At 39.5% G+C, this 16,513-nt stretch overlaps 1 protein-coding gene and 1 long non-coding RNA gene across 2 annotated transcripts in view; one reads left to right on the plus strand and one right to left on the minus strand.

Moving 5' to 3' along the window:
• The window catches only part of nrg3a (neuregulin 3a), a 430,968-nt gene that overhangs the window by 89,761 nt on the left and 324,694 nt on the right, over positions 1-16,513 (plus strand). The window lies entirely within an intron of this gene.
• LOC146505802 (uncharacterized) overlaps positions 1,347-16,513 on the minus strand; it is a 282,570-nt gene continuing 267,403 nt past the window's right edge. The window contains exon 2 of the long non-coding RNA XR_014877697.1: positions 1,347-5,634. This is a non-coding gene — a long non-coding RNA (uncharacterized LOC146505802). The remainder of the gene's footprint in view (positions 5,635-16,513) is intronic.

The raw sequence follows: 16,513 nt of genomic DNA on the forward strand, positions 1-16,513 counted from the left end.
CATGTACCGCCGTTACGTATTTAAAATACAAAATATGAGTAACTGTATTCCGTTACAGTTACCGTTTAAAAAGGTGGTATTTAGAATACAGTTACTTTGTTGAAATGAATGGATTACACGGCGGTACTTCCCCGTTTCATATTGTGGCGGGTCAGGACTGTTTGGGTTTTGTTTGACAGCTACGCTCTGTTGTTCCAGGCAGCGTTACGGTTGCCATGGTTACAGGGTGACGCTCTCTCTCTGCGTGTTTCCTGGGTGAGAGAGCGCCTGTTGTTGTTGTTGTGCTAAGCTAATAGGCAGAATGCTACAGGTATAGCTCTAAAGAATGTAGCATCATGGGCAGTGTAGTCCGTGCTGCAGGGAGAATGGACTGACATACACGTTATGTGTCTGTGAGCGAGGGAGGGAGAAAAAGGAAAAGTACGAGCTGTCATCGAGCAAAAACGGGAGCTGGAAGCATGTAAATATAATAATAACCACTGCAGCCAAGAAGAGAGCCTGACGAGCCCAGTTGTAAGTAAGCTATTAAGACTCGACTGTACACCGTGTTCGTGTTTTCCTCCAAAAACAATAAGTTCTGTTGGAGCAGCCTTTCAACGCCTCTCTCTGTCTCTGCTAGCAAAGTTGACCCAGACAACAAAGTAAAGCTAGTTTTCAGCTATGAGCCGACACAGAACCCACCGTATTAGCCAGAGGTCCCTTTACTACGGTTCGGAGCCGCGGACCTTCAGTAACAGTAATAAATCACAGCAATAGTACATTCATGTAGTTGTAAACAGCATGATAATATATTAAGTAATCCAAAGTATTCAGAATACGTTACTCTCATTGAGTAACGTAACGGAATACGTTACAGAATACATTTTGGGGCATGTAATCTGTAATCTGTAATGGAATACATTTTAAAAGTAACCTTCCCAACACTGCTTATAGTAATTACCACTGAAAACAGATGAGCAAAAATGTATATGAAATCCTAAATCTCTTAGTTATTGCTTCGTGTGATGAGCAGTTGTAGTTAAATTTCATGATCTCACTGCGTTGACAAAGATCCCACATGCGCCACACATTGTGTTTTCCATTTTCTGTCGTAGCCAAACATGAAACAAATGCATATATACATAATTAATATCTCATTACTGTGCGCATAGAGCACACAGTGCATGCTTTCAGAGGGTGTTTTTGTTGATGAGACGCAGTATATGTTGCATGTGATCTTATGAGGGAGGCTGGATGATCGTGTGTGGTAGAAAACATACAATACAGTAGCTTGAGAAGCTAGAACAGGTAATCTCCTATAAGAGTTCTGAGTGATGTTTGATTGACTGCAGTCTTGTCAACTGAGATTTTCTTTGTTTAGATATATGAAAAATGTGTAGAAACTATTGCATCTTCAACATTAAGCAACAGAGTGACTTGATCCACTACATTAAAAAATACAGGCGGTATTTTAAGCTGCGTCATGGCATTTTCTTTTTTTCGTCCGAACAGATTGTACAGTTTTGTGCCAGGCTTGTTAAAGGCTCACGACGTCTAACTCAAGCTGAACCTTTTCTGACAGTTTTATATTCCCTGTTTAGTTGTACCAGCAAACAGCCAAAGAGTAAACGTGTCTATCTACTGTATGTCAAAGACATTCCCGTCCCCGAAACGTGCCGTCAAAAAAGGCCATCTGTGCATCTGCGTATGCATCCACGGGGATAAGAACTGGAAATGGAGAGAGAGAAGTACTACAGTGAGCAAGCCAAACTAAGAGCTTCTGTCCTGGCTTTCAGTGAAGATAATGACAGTGCAGAGAGCATAAGTCTTTCGGAGTGGTCTATTTGCCGACACTGCAGGGAAATAAAGACAAATTGGTCCAACTATCACTCCTTTCTTGTGCATCCCATCTGCTATATACTTTCATCTCATCTTTCTGAGGCTTCCAGGAATGCTGTCTTTCTCCCTCTCTTTTTCTCTCCCTCATTTCTCTCCATGCAACTGGGGAAGATGCCATTTGATTACAATCGAGGCTTGAAACAGTGAATAATGCTGCACTTCCTACAGACAACAAAAGACTAATGGTATAGATTTTCTGTTTATGTTATCTCAGGTCTTATCTCAGGAATAACAATTACCTTCTGGGTGAAAAACGACTTATTTCAACATTTTATCACGAAAATTATGTGATTTTCACAGAGTTTAATTAAACGTATTAAAGCACCTCTGCCTCAGACGTTACCTTTGTTAAAAAAGGTTACAGATGCTTCTAATATTGTCATATATCTGCAGAAAAACGCTGTTAGTTAGGATTACTGTAGAAGTCACTAGAGACTGGGATGAAATATACAAGAGCATTTCTGATTATGTCTATTTCCTGTCACCAGAATTTAGAAAATCCCTTGAGCTGAACAGTGCATTTCAGATAAAACAAAAAACAAAAAACGGGGCAATAACAAACTATGTACACTGCTGGGAAGTGAATGCACAGGCGGCAAGGATAAAGTATATACACAAAAACTGGGTAAACAGCTCATATTTGAACTCATTTATCAGAAACTTGTGCACTCCTTTGGGTTCCACCTGCTGTTGTCTGCAGAAGCTGAGAGACTTCTTTCCACAGATATAAGACTGAGAGACAGAGGTGAAAAGCAGGAGGAGGATGGGAGCAGTTATAAGAAGTGACAATGAGAATAAGCTCCGGCTATTCGCTTGTCGCGCCGACATCTTTTTTTCTTTCTGAGAGAAAATGGCTAGAGGAAAGAAACGCACGTTGCAAGCCTCAAAAAGGCCTTCAAATTCACGAAGACTGGCATTTGATCCACACAAAAACAGTAGCGTGCCACTGCTTTGTCCTCACAAAGATGTTTAAAGAAGTACACACACATTTACCAAAAAACTAAACCAAAAACATAGTGGATGAAAAAAATAATGTTATTAAGTCAGTTGCCCTCCTGCTGGAAGTCAATATTTCTCTGGTTTTCGTTATTATTATTTTTCTTATTTTCTAGCATCATGTTGCCTTGATTCTGATAATTGGGCGCTATTGTGATGTTAGCAGGTTGCCAAGGTAGTGAGAGTAAACAAAATAAACCCTACTGTGCTAAAAAGTGACCACTGACCACTTGCTTGTTTTCTTCGTTAGCTGCATCTATGTGTGTTTGTGTCTGTGTGTATTGTGGAGATTTGAGATTGAAAGCAAAGTTTAGTTACAAAACAATAATAAGTGATTGGTTTGTGGAGTTCATTTCAACCATCAGGCCGGGGTCTTTCTGTGTGGAGTTTGCATGTTCTCCCCATGTTAGCGTGGGTTCTCTCTGGGTGCTCCGGCTTCCTCCCACAGTCCAAAGACATGCAGTTAGTAGGAAAGGTTAGTTGGAAACTCTAAATTGCCCATAGGTGTGAATGGTTGTCTGTCTGTGTTAGCCCTGTGACAGACTGCTGACCTGTCCGAGGTGTACCCTGCCTCTCGCCCTGAGACAGCTGGGATAGGCTCCAGCAACCCTGACAAGGATAAATAGAAGAAAATGGATGAATGGTTTGTGGGGGGGTAAATGAGGATGGGGCCAAGACAAAGTCTGTTATGGTGTATGCTACAGTTGGCAATCATTCTTAGCTGCGACTTGTGTAGTGATTGTATGGCGCCATATCAAACTCAGCTTTAAAGGACTGCCATCCTTCGCTGCGAGTGTTTGAGTTTAACCTCTCTATTTGGTGAGACCTTAAAAGAATGACTTCACAATCTACTCAAGAAACGGTGACTTTTACGTTTACAAGCACAGGCTTCTTGGTGGTCGTGCACAAACCTATCGTCTTTCCTTATGTGGATACTTCCTTAAAGAGGGGTTTATATGAAACTGTGAGATTTTAACTTCAGAACTGGAAATCCATGGTTCTCCGAAGCATAACACTGATACTCTTTTACACCAAACTTGTCGAAACTGCGTCGAAAGTAAAGGCTAATGTCAAACAGCATAAACTTACAGAGCAATCTGCTGTGTGTTGTATATTGTTCTTAATTATTTGTAGGAGTTTGGGTATTTTTTTAATTGATCAATTAATTAATTGTTTTAATGTGAACTGGTGCTGTGATAATTTCCCTGCAGGGACCTCCCCAAGTGATTAATAAAGTTCTATTCTAATGCAGAATCACGTGACCGGTACCTGCCGCTGCAGGCTGAGTCGTGAATGTGTGAGATGCTCTTGAAGAATGAAGACAAACGTTTTTTTTTTTCTTTCATAAAAAAATATTATAATGATTCCTAGTGCAATAACAAACAGTAGAGAATTTATTTTTGGTTTAGTTTATTTATTTATTTGTCAGTGATGATGCACAAAACCTTAATCTCACAGGAAAAAGAAGTGCTTTGTACCTAATTTAGCAGTTCATTTCCATCTGCAGTCCCTGGGTAGGGAGGCACAATAGTAAATATAAATTTCAAATATATATCTAATGCACTACATCGACTGCTCTGTTAGGTTGGGAATTCATGATGGACAAAACCAAACTGCAGATTTTTATATAGCATTTTTTTATGGGGATGACAAAGTAATAATAATCTATTATTGAGAAGCACAACTCATAGACCAACCAGTGGCATCATTTTATGTCTATTTTATTTTTCCAACCATCGGTTTATTCTTATATATTATGACAAAAAGCATTGAGAAAATGTTTCAATGCCAAATTATTGCCAGATTCTTGATGAAGATTAAATGAATGTGGGTTAAAAGTCACAGAACTAGGAACAAACTAGTCACTGTTGTCATTTTGATTGTTGATGTAATGTACAAAATGTTTTAAATAACAAATCTATTGATTTTAATAATGTGTAGGCATAGGAAAAATAGAAAAAATAGAGAACAATGTTGTTTAACAAACAGTAAAAGAAAAAATCAAATCACTGAGACATGGGAGCTGGAAGCCAGATGTTTAAGCTGATCATATATGGTACAGCGAGAGACCATCTGATTAATCCTTAATCTTTTGTGTATGGTATGAAAGCAAATAACAAATTTATCATTTCACTTTACAAGCTTGCATGAAATTCGTCAAACGTCAAACTTAGATGATAAACAAGGAATGCCAGATTAATACTAGGGGTGGGTTTTTATAATCGATTTATTGATTAAAATCGATTCTGGCTTGGATAACGTGAAATCGATTCATTAAAATCCTGAATCGATTTTCTTAATATAAATTTATTTTGCCCGAAACACCAGAATCTCAGGTGAAACCTCACAAAATTTCAACAACCACCAAACAGCTAAAACAGTAAATGAGAGCAGGAACACGGATTCTGCACAAAGGCGTAAACACAAAGCGCCGACCCGCCGACGGATCAGAATCAGTGACATGTCGCATTTCTCACCCGAAGGCACGGACACGATCGGGGCTGAAAGCCGACAGCTCGCTGATTCTGATGTTTCGGCGGGTCGCGCTTTGTGTTTACGCCCTTTTTGCGCTGATTCTAAAGCTGTTAGTTTGATGTCTCTCCAAACAATATTGACTGAACCAGCAGCAAAAGAAGATCCAAACTACGCTTCACATAAACATCGTCATGAATTCACTCTGACTTTTCCTGTTTTGCTTCCACCACAATAAAATCACACTTCATGCACAGCTCTCTCTCTCTCTCTCTCTCTGTGTGTGTACTTCAAGAACAGTTTCCCATCTAAAAATCTGTTTTCTGCATTATTTGCTTGCTTATTATGCACAAGTCTGAACAAATTTAAACTTTTTAAAATTATGCAAAATGCAAAACGCTCAGCCGTGTCTCTAATAAAACCGCTGTAACGTCAGAGGTAATGTTCATATGTTGGTTAATGGTTTTCTTTCGTTTTTGATCTACTGCAGAATATTTCTATAAAATCCCAGAACAGGAAAATCACCTTCATGTTTTTCTGTTTCATCTTCAGCTACTTTGACACAAATGCATCTGCTGTGACGCTCACGCCTTTGATAAAGTCTTGCGTGTGTCAGCTTCCTTTTTATAGATACAAAAATATATAAATGTACTGATCTGAATTATAATATTTCTGACTGTCAAAATTTCCCAGATTCAAATCAAATTAAATTGAATCGAATTGAATCGAATCGTGGATCAAATCGATTCGGGACCTTGTGAATCGGAATCGAATCGATTCTAGAAATCAGTGATGATACCCAGCCCTAATTAATACGTCACCAAGGAGGTGCAAAAGCGTGGCTGGTATAAGCACCAATATCCTTATATGTGTCCATTCTTTGTAGTTTCAGATATAAACGTTTATCTCATGTAAATCACTATCATGCGCTCTTTTTCATAGCCAAATTCACTGCAGCGGTTCTTCAAAATCAGTAGTATTTCTTATTTTGAAGTATTCTTGCAAAAGAGGTCATGTTTGATAGATTTGACTTTAATTGATAGCACGCTGCAAGTGACAACATCCAAAGTTTCCTTTTGAAGCAAGAGGGTTTATTTCAAAAACCTGTTTTGCTTATAAAGTACTACCTTAAACTTGGAAAATTGATGTTTCTCGCATATTTCCCACTTTGATCTTCCTGTTTATTTATTTTACCTGGAATGATCCTAATATGTTGCCATATCCTGGTATTTTTTGTGGTCTTGAAATTTACAGTCATACAATCTTAGTCTTTTCAAAATCTCTCTAGCTTTTTAAAGAAATGCACCTTCATAACGCTATTCATGCTTTCGGATCTACTTCCCATAGTGCACTATAAAACTGTCTCGAACAAATTCAGTGTAGGATTAGCCTCTGATCACGAGTATCACTGCTGTCACAGTGTGACTGGCCTACTGCAGCAGCCATGGCAGATTTGTAAAGGATTTAAAGCACTGACAACTTCAACAACCCTTACAAATGACTAAACATTGCCAGGTACTTGTCCTGACGAGGCTTTGATACAGAATGCCTGCCATGTGATTTAGGTTATCCTTTCTCTTCTTCTTCTTCTTCTTCTTTTTAGCTTGAGTGAAACTCATCAGCCAGCGGCGAGACTGAAGCTGTAAAGTACAAACTTTCAGGCAGCACAAAGCAAGCTGTGAGATGACCTGAATCTTAAAATCCTGATGAACACAGTGACATATTTGGAAACACTGTCAAAGATTTTGCTGCAAAATAACCATATATAGTAAATGTGCATGCTTGTATTGACATAATTATTATGTTTTGTAATAAGATTAATAAAATATGTATATTACTTAGCAATCATAGGCTCATCAGGATCAATAAGCAATATGATTATTTTAATTGTTTGTTAGTGATAGCTTTGAGATATTACCATGACCAGCAGCACTATCTGCAAACTCATCCAACAGATAGATGCTGAATTTAAGCATTGTGTGTGTGTGTGTATAGATATATAGAGATAGAGAGAGAGATAGAGATAGAGATATAGATATATATAGAGAGATATAGATATATATAGAGAGATATAGATATATATAGAGAGATATAGATAGATATAGAGAGAGATATAGAGATAGATAGATATATATAGAGAGAGATATATAGAGATAGATAGAGATATAGAGATAGATAGATATATATAGAGAGAGATATATAGAGATAGATAGAGATATAGAGATAGATAGATATATATAGAGAGAGAGATATATAGAGATAGAGAGAGATATAGAGATAGAGATATAGATATATATAGAGAGATATAGATATATATAGAGAGATATAGATATATATAGAGAGAGATATAGAGATAGATAGATATATATAGAGAGAGATATATAGAGATAGATAGAGATATAGAGATAGATAGATATATATAGAGAGAGATATATAGAGATAGATAGAGATATAGAGATAGATAGATATATATAGAGAGAGATATATAGAGATATATAGAGATATAGATAGAGATATAGCGATAGATAGATATAGAGATAGATAGAGATATAGAGATAGATAGAGAGATAGAGATAGAGATATAGAGATAGAGATATACACACACATACATACATACATATATATATATAGATATAGATATAGATATAGATAGATAGATACACACACGCAGATATTGAAAAGATGATTTAAGACCTTTGTGTAGAACAGGATATTTGCATTTGCAGCCCCGTGGGTTCAAAGTGTTTTACATACAATAAGGTCTGCTGCTAACAATACGTGGACATATGCGCAGACCCACAGGGGCTAGACCTCAGGACTTGAATGTTCGGCCAGCTGTCTGCCGCTGGGTTGCTGGCAATGCTCCACCTCTGAGCTCACTCCTAACCTCATCTGAGTGCACATTTACACAGAAGCATGAAAGTGCACATGCGTGGGAACACACACACAGTGTCAGCCCACTGTCTTCGGTGCCTGTGGTGCTGTATTTAGATTTGGCCATCTGTTCTGTCACCTGACAGGTGTAGGTGCAGTTCTTTTTCTTTGTCTTACTCTTTTTTTCCCGCTCTCTCTCTTTGCCCTCCGCTCTTTCTGAGGATGTATGAAAGAGTCACATGTATAAACATTTACATGTATAATCAAATGCAGGGTCGACTGAGCAAACAGTCGTTCTGTGTTACCCCTGAAAGCCCAAGTAAAATAAATCAATCACAAGAACTCAAGTTTAATGATAAATGGTAAAGTACTGTAACCCTTCAATTAAAACGATAAATGACATGGATGAAGTCTTCAGTGAAGTCAGCCAACTAGGTAAAGCCTAGCAGATAGCTAAACACCATATCTGGCTACTTTGATACCCACTCGTCACACATAGCAGCCGCACTCTTAATGTGCATAACTTTAATACAGTTTAAATGGGTGAGTTATAAAATGCCACCTGCATAGTTGCATTGAAGTGGGAAAATGGCTTTAGAGACTAAAACCATGTTTGTAGGTTGTAAAGATGTTTATTTCTCCTGTAAAGTTGGACCATTTAACTATGAAACATATGGAGAGTTACTGAGAGTACAGAGCCAGCTGTTGGTGTCAAATTCTAGCTGCACCAAAAAACTACATCATGACTACAGTAGTTAACACGACAGTGTTAAAACTGTAACTATACTGTTGAACCATGTTTTTAATTTATTGTCAATCATTTCTGTGTAAATAGATTTTTTTAAAATCCAATTTACTCGAGTACTCTAAACTTTTGAACAGATTTTTTTTGCCCAGTCCATCTCATTACTCTTTTAACCCAAAAGAAGAAGAAAAGTGTCAGAGAAACAGAAAATTCGAAGATGATTGACACCATTAGACTCATGCCTAGGGATGGGTATCGTTTAGGTTTTATCCAATACCAGTACCAAACCGGTACTTTTGAAACGGTGCCGGTGCTTAAATGGTGCTTAAAGAATGGAGAACACAAAATTGGTCCAAAAACCTCTCATGTTCAGCTGTTTTTTTTGTAAAAAGATAACAATGTTAGCCTTTTCTGCAGCTATAGGGCATATATGGTATCACTCTTGGCTGGAAGCAGCTTAAACAATGGAAAAAACACAAACTTTCTCCAAAAACCTCTCATGTTTAACTGTTTTCCACTTTTTCTTTGGTCATTTTAGCCTTTTTGGCCAGGGTGAAGGGAGTATCTGCCATCAAACAAGAAGACAGCTGCATGTAGCTACGACGGTGTTTGCTAGTTCACCTTACGTGCATTAATGTAATAACATGGTTAGCCTACTCAACGTAAATTACACATGAACAACATTAAGCTACTCACGCAGAGAAGAACGGCTGCTGCTGCATCATCATCCTCATCATTTCTGCTACACTGGCAGGGCTAGGGGCCAGGACTCTCCTCTTCGGGTTTTTGGGGGATGTTGCTAACTCCGGGTCGATAACAGGCACCACACCAGCAGTAGATGTGCTCGGTGTGAGGTCTCGCAGCAAGCTATCAAATACGGCGCATTTCTCGGCTTTAAAAAAACGCTATGCATCGCCAGGTGTTTCATCAGATTTGAGGTGTTACCTCCTTTGACAGTATCACAGTATCACCTTAAAGCACTTGTTGCAGCTGCTGAGTTTGCATCTTTTGCTGTGAAGTACAGCCAGACTTTGACCGCTTCGCCTTGGGCATTTTTAACCTGTAGCTCTGCTCTAAAAGAACGTACGTACCTGGACCCGCCTACTATCCTCGGAAACGTAAAATGATTGGCTAGAATCTAAAGTGTATCACAGCTCAGGGAAAAAAAAAAGCACCGAAATGTGCGCTGCTTTTCGGTCTGGTTACTACCGTTTATGTCCGATCCCATCCCTACTCATGCCTGTTATTGAAACAGATAGTAAACACACACCCACCTTTTCAACAGCAGCACAGTTCTAGAATAAACTACATAATGTCTTTTTCATATCCCAGTATAACTTTGAGCTCGTGGTATATGCCGATACCCAAACATTCTGTATGAGGGGAGTAGTACAACATAATTTTAATGGCTTTTATATAGTCATGTAGTGAAAGATGTGTGTAATGATCAGTCAGGCCAGATGGTACTGATCCATCATTCTTTGTTGATGAGGTCATTTGACAGCACACCTGTGGCTGCTTAAGCAGGTCATTGTGTGAAGGTAATCAGCATGAAGAGCAGCATGTGGTCCAAATGAAAATCTTTGCTGGTAGTTAATAATTTCAGCAGTGTGAGTTTTATATATGTCAAGGATCCTCTTTTCTTTCAGGATAATACTGCAAGTTTAGCTAAAGAACACTGAATGAGACAATCCATATGAGAACAGAGCAGACAGAGGCGAAGAAAAAAAGATGTCTATAAAAATAGCTCTGTGATTGTGCTTGAAACACCAACAGACTGAGTCACTCCGGCTGCCAACAATATATTGGCTGTCCCCAATAGACACATAAGAAGACATATAAACTTTATGAAAATCAAACAAAACATCAAATAAAGCGCAGTTAAAACAGAGAGAGTGAAATTAGAGAGAGTACTGATGACATAGCTAGCTCAATATTTCAATGGACAGAAGGCTGTTGATGCAACACTTTGAGATGAAAAATTGAGATGCTTGACTCTGTTATTTGCAGCGTTGAAACAGAAATTTTCTAAATTTTCGCTCAACAGCTACTTAATTGGTTCTCGAGGTGAGTGTCTGGTCGATCAGAGAGAAAATGTTTAATTAATGAGCGTGTTGAACACACACTGAGGCGTGCAAGTGTGCACGGTTAATTTTTTATTCATAGCCGCACTCTTATGCACATTTGGCTCCTAAACAGGTGCCAGCAGACACACCGACATGTAAACACACGCACATACAACAAACACATAATCAGGCTGACTCAGCAAAACACGCCAAGTCTGCCGGCACTCTTCACGCCTTCATGTCCTCTGGAGAGCAAAGTTTTAAAGCTGAAGTTGTGATTTGTGCCAGACAGCTGTGATAAACACTTTATTCAATTCAAGTTTATTTATATAGCGCCAAATCACAACAAAAGTCGCCTCAAGGCGCTTCATAGATACAGAGAAAAACCCAACAATCATATGACCCCCTATGAGCAGCACTTTGGCGACAGTGGGAAGGAAAAACTCCCTTTTAACAGGAAGAAACCTCCGGCAGAACCAGGCTCAGGGAGGGGCGGGGCCATCTGCTGCGACCGGTTGGGGTGAGAGAAGGAAGACAGGATAAAGACATGCTGTGGAAGAGAGACAGAGATTAATAACAGATATGATTCAATGCAGAGAGGTCTGTTAATACATAGTGAGTGAGAAAGGTGACTGGAAAGGAAAAACTCAATGCATCATGGGAATCCCCCGGCAGCCTACATCTATTGCAGCATAACTAAGGGAGGATTCAGGGTCACCTGGTCCAGCCCTAACTATATGCTTTAGCAAAAAGGGAAGTTTGAAGCCTAATCTTAAAAGTAGAGATAGTGTCTGTCTCCTGAATCCAAACTGGAAGCTGGTTCCACAGAAGAGGGGCCTGAAAACTGAAGGCTCTCCCTCCCATTCTACTTTTAAATACTCTAGGAACAACAAGTAGGTCTGCAGAGCGGGAGCGAAGTGCTCTAATAGGGTGATATGGTACTACAAGGTCATTAAGATAAGATGGGGCCTGATTATTTAAGACCTTGTATGTGAGGAGCAGGATTTTGAATTCAATTCTGGATTTAACAGGAAGCCAATGAAGGGAAGCCAAAACAGGAGAAATATGCTCTCTCTTATGAAAAAATATAATGGCTAACAACTAACCTATGTAAAAGTAAAGGGTCAAGAGACTAATGCATCAAAGCAGAAATACCACAGGTAACTAAAAATGAACAGAGTTAAAATATATATATATATAAAGTAAGAGAGAGCAGATGTGCAGTGAAGAAATGGCAAACGAAGAAGAAAAGAGCACTGGTGATATAATCTCATTAATATTTAAAGGGCAAAAGTCAATGTAGCTGTTTGTGTCACATTTCAAAGAAAAGACAGGAAAGAAGAAAGGATTTCTTTTTCTTTTCTTCTTATTTTATTGAGGCTGCAGTGCACACTTTGAACTGCCTGAGCTTAATTGCAATCACTCTGGAAATTGGAGATGCAATTTTTTTCCTTAATTATCTGAAAGTTGAACATTTCTCTTCTCTTGAATAAATGTACACTGGCTGGTATCCATGCATGCTGCAGAGTGACAGGGACGTTCTGACTTTTTACCCTCCAAAACAAAACCGAAAGTATGTTGTTACATATTGACAGACAACAGACTAAAAGATTTATAAAAGAAGATACCCCGCACAGACACATTCAAGGCCTGCTGGCACAAACACCGAATCAGTTCTTTCTGGTCACTGCTGAATAAACACAGGACCTCAACTTCAAAGCCTGAATGAGAAAGCAGGAGAGGCTGGAAAAGTCAAGGAGAGTTGAGAGCATTGCTCAGTCTTTATCGAGCATTTTACTTAATCTTCCATGTGTACCTGCCTTTTTACATTAGGACCTCTTTCATCAGACAGCTCATCACGTACTTTACCTCTGTGGAAGCTCTTTTATCCATCCCTGGCTTTTGTGTGTGTGTGTGTGTGTGCGCACTGGATTATTCCAGCTCTAACTTTTAGTCTCTAAATCAAACAAACAGAAGAAGAAACAAAAGATCCCAGGTTTCTGCTGGTTTGGCTTTATCATATTGTCATTATTAGCACGTAAACAGTGCATGTTGCTCTTAATATATTATTTTCCCAAACTTCAATATAGAGGGCATTTTGTATTCTTTACTTGTGGACCTTTGGTGTATATCAAGACCTCAATTAAGGTGTTTTTGTATGTAATGTCCCATTGGTCAGTATAAATACACAGATTCCCTTTGACCTACCTGGTAATTTGCTACCCCAGCCTTTTTCCAGAGTTTTCTTTTAAATTCAATGCTATGCTAAGCTACTAACCTTTAGCTTTATGCTTAATGGAGAGTCATTTCCATAGTATTGATCTACTCGTCTAGCTCTCAAAAGGCAATAAGCATATTTCCCAAAAGTTATTTCATGTCAATAAAATGTAATTTTTGCAGTGCAACAGGCAGCGCAGGTGACAAAAAGATTCAGCGGCTCGCCCAGCTTTATCCAAATTGTCAGCTGTAATAAGCCTTCCACCCTGAGTTGAGCACAGGGCAGACAAGCCAATCAGTGACATAATCAGGGTGTGACTGGCTAATTAGCTACTGTGCTGGTGCTATATAATGTAATTTACAACCACATAAATGTTGCTCCTGCAGTTTCCTTTGAGAAGACTATCTAAGGCACTTTCAGTTTGGTCTATAAAAAGGGAAGAAGAACGTTTTGTGGAATAAGGTCATGATGCTCATTTTTCCTGGAAAAGTGCAAATATCTTTTTTACTTTTAAACCAATGGGGGGGGGGGGGGGGGGGGGGGGAATCCATCTGCTGCAAGAGAAGGTGGCATTTATCCCCAAAGTTTCGGTGCATTTGTCAGAGATGCCCTGAATAAAGTCAAGCTAAAAGAGATGTTTTCCATTACAGGAGATGGTCTCTAGTCTTTTAAGGATAAGAGAGGATTAGTTTTAGAGTAAGCAAGTTTCAGTCAGCCCTTTAGGAGAATGAAGAGGAAGAAGAGAAACAGGGGAGAGGTAGATGCAAAGTGTGCGCATTTGAGTCTTTAAATGTTTAAATATGCCATCTCTTCCTGTCTTTCTCCATTGCTCTTCTTTTTCACATACACTATCTCTGTCCCTCAGAGGAATTAGGTGACTCAGAAACCAATTAAACTGAATTGCTACTGCTAGACAGAAGTGGAGGAAGAGGAGGAGAGTGGGGAGGTAGAAGAAAGGGATTTAGAAGGAGAAAGGGAGGTAGAGAGGGAGGTGAGGAATTGGAGATACTGACGAGAAGCAGAATTTCAAAACAGACGCCTACATTATCCTGCTCATTAAAGACTCAGATGCTTTGGTATTAGAGAGCTGTTTCTGGAGTGTTTGTGTGTGTCTGTGTGCATAATGTGTGGGTGCATTCATGCCTGTTTGCGTGAGTGTATGTGTGCATAAATCTGTATTCATAATGTGCATGTGCATGTACAGTATGTCTTTGTCCATGGTTGTTTGTTGATATTCAGAAAAGTGTTTGCTTATGCAAATCAGATATGAATAAAATCCTTTGAATATGAGCATGTTGTAGTTACAGCAAGTTCCTCTACTCAAATCTGTGTGGGGGAGAACTTGGCAGGAATACAGCAGGAGTTTGGTGCTACTCGATGGAAAACAGCCTTCCTAAGAATACTAGGATGGAATAAACATATCTTCCATCTTCATCAATACGATGTGTATTCACTTTTTGTATCTGTATTTCTGTAACTTTAGTAGTAGCATGCAGTCTGCAGACATTTCGCATGTGGACACTGGCATAAATGAAATCTTAGCTGTACGCCTTTGAAGGATGGGGGTTGGAGGATTTGAGTTTAAAGTGAGCGCCACAGTGATGCTACTTTAGCAACGTGAATAGATAGAAATGGAGGCTGCCTGACTGCTCGTCGGTTTGTTATCTGTTGATGTTCAGGGTCTGGCTGCAGGATTCACTCAGCTCACTCAGGGTTCTTGGCTAGCCTAGCATTAGCATGCTGTCCGTGGCAGCATAATTCAGCTTCGTCTTGATGCATTCTCAATCATCCAGGAAAATAAATCTCCAAACCAAACCAAACAACCTCTGGCGAAGAGGTTGGCACAACACAGAAGAGCTACCTCGTCAGGCCAGGACTCTGCAGTCTATTTACACCTACAGGCTAGTGGACACTCTTTCAAGGATGAGGATGTAACATCCTGGACAGGGAGGAACGCTGGTTTGAGCGCGGAGTCAAGGAGGCCATTTACGTGAAAAGGGAAAGACCATCTCTGAATTGAGGAGGGGGCCTAAGGGTACATCTTTCACCATCTTACAATGCTGTGATTGCAGCCATTCCCCAACTCTCTGTGAATGGTACTCATGGCCATTGATCAGTGGTTGTTGATCAATGGTCATGAGAATTTGCATAATTATGATTAAGGAACTGGCCTCACAGCCCATTGTTCCTTCAGTGGGCTGGTTTCAGTTATTATGCAAATGTACTGTTTATAAGGTTGGGGAAACCTGCAGTCAGCTGAGACTGAAGAAGTCACTTGGATGAGTGACGAAACGTTTCTCCCAGAAAACGCTACGTCCAGATGAACAGAATCAACTTTTGGAGACATAATTCAGCTGTTTCTGTCCTGAATGCAGTTTGAAATTTACCATCATGCTCTCGTCCTTTTGTGTATAAAAATAAAAGTAATTCACGTTGTAGACTGTGGCACTATTCAGCTACTCCAGCACAACTCAAATAAGCTGATTATAGCACAAGTGCAAGTGGAAGTGATACCCAGGCATGCAGACTACTGAGAACCGGTTCTCTACAAGAACCAGGTCGCGATTCCCATTCCTGCTGGTATGCCATTTAAATGTACTGCATATGACAGATTCAATTCAATTCAATTTTATTTATATAGCGCCAAATCACAACAAAAGTCGCCTCAAGGCGCTTCATAGATACAGAGAAAAACCCAACAATCATATGACCCCCTATGAGCAGCACTTTGGCGACAGTGGGAAGGAAAAACTCCCTTTTAACAGGAAGAAACCTCCAGCAGAACCAGGCTCAGGGAGGGGCGGGGCCATCTGCTGTGATTGGTTGGGGTGAGAGAAGGAAGACAGGATAAAGACATGCAGTGGAAGAGAGACAGAGATTAATAACAGATATGATTCAATACAGAGAGGTCTGTTAATACATAGTGAGTGAGAAAGGTGACTGGAAAGGAAAAACTCAATGCATCATGGGAATCCCCAGCAGCCTACATCTATTGCAGCATAACTAAGGGAGGATTCAGGGTCACCTGGTCCAGCCCTAACTATATGCTTTAGCAAATGAGATGCCAACAGCAAATGAACCAATGCTAATATCCAACTCAAATGTTGAGATATGTAGATCTATCCTGACCACTCTCATAATGCAGTCTTGAATTTATGTTTTTTTTTGTCTACAGGCGATTGCTTGTGACTGATCAGCTGTATCACTGTGTGTCTGTGTTGTGTCATTTTGTCATCATTGATGACACAATCAGTCACAATTAGT

Source organism: Neolamprologus multifasciatus, chromosome 13, assembly GCF_963576455.1.
Source record: "Neolamprologus multifasciatus chromosome 13, fNeoMul1.2, whole genome shotgun sequence".
NCBI lineage: Eukaryota > Metazoa > Chordata > Actinopteri > Cichliformes > Cichlidae > Neolamprologus > Neolamprologus multifasciatus.